This window comes from Brachyhypopomus gauderio, unplaced genomic scaffold (assembly GCF_052324685.1).
Source record: "Brachyhypopomus gauderio isolate BG-103 unplaced genomic scaffold, BGAUD_0.2 sc404, whole genome shotgun sequence".
Lineage (NCBI taxonomy): Eukaryota > Metazoa > Chordata > Actinopteri > Gymnotiformes > Hypopomidae > Brachyhypopomus > Brachyhypopomus gauderio.
Genome location: NW_027507225.1, coordinates 48,487 through 51,886, shown reverse-complemented (window position 1 = coordinate 51,886; position 3,400 = coordinate 48,487). Strand labels below are relative to the sequence as shown.

The 3,400-nt window shown below is 42.1% G+C and overlaps 1 long non-coding RNA gene across 1 annotated transcript; it reads right to left on the bottom strand.

Annotated features, from left to right (window-relative positions):
• Positions 1–1,016: 1,016 nt before the first annotated feature.
• On the bottom strand, positions 1,017–1,881 carry LOC143505614 (uncharacterized). Its single transcript, XR_013127905.1, has 3 exons — positions 1,563–1,881; positions 1,385–1,469; positions 1,017–1,292 (listed from the first exon to the last, which is right to left on the bottom strand). It is a non-coding gene; the product is annotated as an uncharacterized LOC143505614 (long non-coding RNA).
• Between the last annotated feature and the right edge of the window lie 1,519 nt (positions 1,882–3,400).

Below are 3,400 nucleotides of genomic sequence, written 5' to 3'. Positions count from 1 at the left end.
CTAAACAGTGTTTCTGAGCATAACTTGGAGCAAAAGTGCAACTTTTGAAGAATGAACTGAAAACTCATATTTTGTTCTAAAACAGTGTTTGGATGTGATAACAAGCTGTTTTATCATGTTTGTAATGTTACACATGCATTTCCTAACAAGTAGGTAAGGCTTGCATTAAGGCGTTCAAAACAGCGTTTGCTGGCGTTGTAAGAGCTCTAAACAGTGTTTCTGAGCATAACTTGGAGCAAAAGTGCAACTTTTGAAGAATGAACTGAAAACTTATATTTTGTTCTAAAACAGTGTTTGGATGTGATAACAAGCTGTTTTATCATGTTTGTAATGTTACACATGCATTTCCTAACAAGTAGGTAAGGCTTGCATTAACACTAGAGCTCCTAGAGAAGCGAAAATTTTCACAAGGCTTGGTAAGGTCCATGTAGCCCACTCCCCTGCTGTGAAGGGATTAACGCCCATTGTCTTGGTAATGCGGTGGAAGCGGCTCACCCCCAGCTCATACGCCTGCCAAAGCCCTGGCTCTCCCCCAAGCTCATACGCCTGCCAAAGCACTGGCTCACCCCCAAGCTCATACGACTTCACGAAAAACTTTTCAAGGTTACAAAGTCGGTATATGTTACCGATGCTACAACAAACAGCGGAAAATTTGTAGACTCGTGTTTCAAAAGTTACAATTCAAGCGCACGTAGAGACGACAAGTTTCTGTAATGAGTCCCATCAAACTATAAAAATAAATAAAATTGTTTGAATCTTGCTCTTTGTATATTTCCTATACTATACTGTATAATATTTGTTGTAATCGAACACTTTCTGATTCCGCGTTTGAATTCGCGTTTGAAAAGCTAAGAAATTATTAGGCGCAATTAGCTTGATGCTAATGTTATATAGGAAATCTCATCATATGGCTAGTGGAAATTAGCGTGATCGCGTTGCATCACTGCATCACTGATAAATATTGTGATCTAAACAGCAGGCTGGAAAAGGAGAGGAAAAGACAGGAAAACAAATTCATGTGCTGCAAAACAACTTTATTCTGATCAAATATGGATGTCTATTCCGGGTTTCTTGAAGTGGAATGTCCATTCCGGGTGTGGTGAAGTGCGACTCTGGAACAGAAAGAAGAGATTATTGGAGATTATAAAAAGCGATAGGAGATTATAGTGTGTATGTGTGCCTCTTGTGCTCGCAGTGTTTTTGAACTTTCCTTTCCATGATGTCGACAGGTGTAAGTGCGTCTAGTGCTCGCGGGGTATTTGAACCTTCTGGTCCATGATGGCGATGCCACACTGAAGAACAATTCAAAGTACACCTTACATTTTGAATAAGATCTTTCAGAAGACAAAAAAATATGTACCACCACATATACTTATCAACGTACCTTCATGTAGTTGTAGCTAACACTTGCTACACAGCCAGGGTGTATTCGCCAGGTGTACTCGCCGCATGCAACACACGCGTTGATACTGTGGAGAACAATTCAAAGTACACCTTACATTTTGAATAAGATCTTTCAGAAGACAAAAAATATGTACCACCACATATACTTATCAACGTACCTTCATGTAGTTGTAGCTAACACTTGCTACACCGCCAGGGACCCTCGTTCTTACATTTGCGGCAGGTGTACTTGCCGCATTCAACACACACGTTGATGCTGTGGTTGCGGTTGCAGTGTGACTGCACTTGACACGTGGTCGTCTTTCCAGGTGAAGGCGAAGGACGTGGCGTTTTCTTCAACTCCTTTTCCTGTAGATGACGATGACGAAGTTCCCCAGCAAGAGCATATAGAAAAACTCTCCTGCTCTCTGTGGACCCCGTGCATGCTGTGTACAAAACATGCGCGTTCATCGCTGCCAGGTCAAGTATGTTATAAAACACTGCAACGGGCCACCGGCGTGTTCCTGCGCGCACTGTGTATGAACGCTGTATGAGTAAAAATAAATAAATGACGCAAGGTTAATTACACGTACGAAATATCAGTCAAACACAAGCATAAACACTGCAAAGAATATTACGTTACTACGTTGTATGAGTAAAAATAAATAAATGACGCAAGGTTAATTACATGTACGAAATATCAGTCAAACACAAGCATAAACACTGCAAAGAATATTACGTTACTACGTTGTATGAGTAAAAATAAATAAATGACGCAAGGTTAATTACACGTACGAAATATCAGTCAAACACAAGCATAAACACTGCAAAAAATATTACGTTACTATACCTTGGCATGTTCTGTAGGCCCAGCCGGCTCAACGAATGATGAATTGGGCAAACGGCTGACATGAGAGCGTGTGACGTCAACCTTCTCCCACACAGTACCGTCTTTTGCCCGTACAGCCTGTGTAGAAGCGCTTGGTCCAGGTGTGGTGTCGGCCTGTGTAGCGCTTGGTCCAGGTGTGGTGTCGGCCTGTGTACGATTCCTCTTTCTTGGAGGGCTCTTCTTTACCTCATCCGATGAAATGTTTGTGTCTTCATCCGATGAATCGCTGGTAAAACTACAGCAAGAAAGTTCCTCTCCCCCATCGGACTCGCAGCAGTCCACGTTTGTAAGGATGGTCGCAAGTTCTTTAGCAGTGTACCTCCTCTGGTGCGCCATAGTGTTTTCCGTCTTCTCCACACAGGATAGTAAGGAAAATGTAAGTCACCAGCATTTGTGTTTCTGCTTTTATCATGACTCTGAAGAACACACCCACAGCAGCTCATACAAATGTAAATCTGGGACGCTTCATACATAACGCCGAAACCACGCTAATGACATACATACATGGGACCCGTGATAATGGTTCAAATATGTAAATGTGTTGCGCTATTGAAATGTGGCGCTATTCCTGCTTCTATCATGACTGAAGAACACACCCACAGACAGCAGCTCATACTAACTGAACATACCCCTAACTGAAAAGAAAAATCTATCTATCTATCTATCTATTTACTATCTATCTATCTATCTATCTATCTATCTATCTATCTATCTATCTACGTATCTACGTATCTATCTATCTATCTATCTATCTATCTATCTATGCTTCATAAATAACGCCAATACCACGCTAATGATAATGTGTTTCAGCTTCTATCATGACTGAAGAACACACCCACAGACAGCAGCTCATACTAACTGAACATACCCCTAACTGAAAAGAAAAATCTATCTATTGTCACGTAGGGCAACGCCCCCTCTCGTAGCTGTCACTCTGGGTTCCCTCATGTCCGTGTTCCCTGCCTGTTTGTCCCGCCCTGCTCGTTTGTCTTCGTGTTTCCTTGTTTGTTACCACGCCCAGTGTCATTGCCATCACCTGTCCCTAGTTAGTTTCTATGTATAAAGTCCCGTCATTCCCCAGTCGTGTGATCCGTGATTTTGTCTACTTCGTGCCTTGTGCTTTGTTGC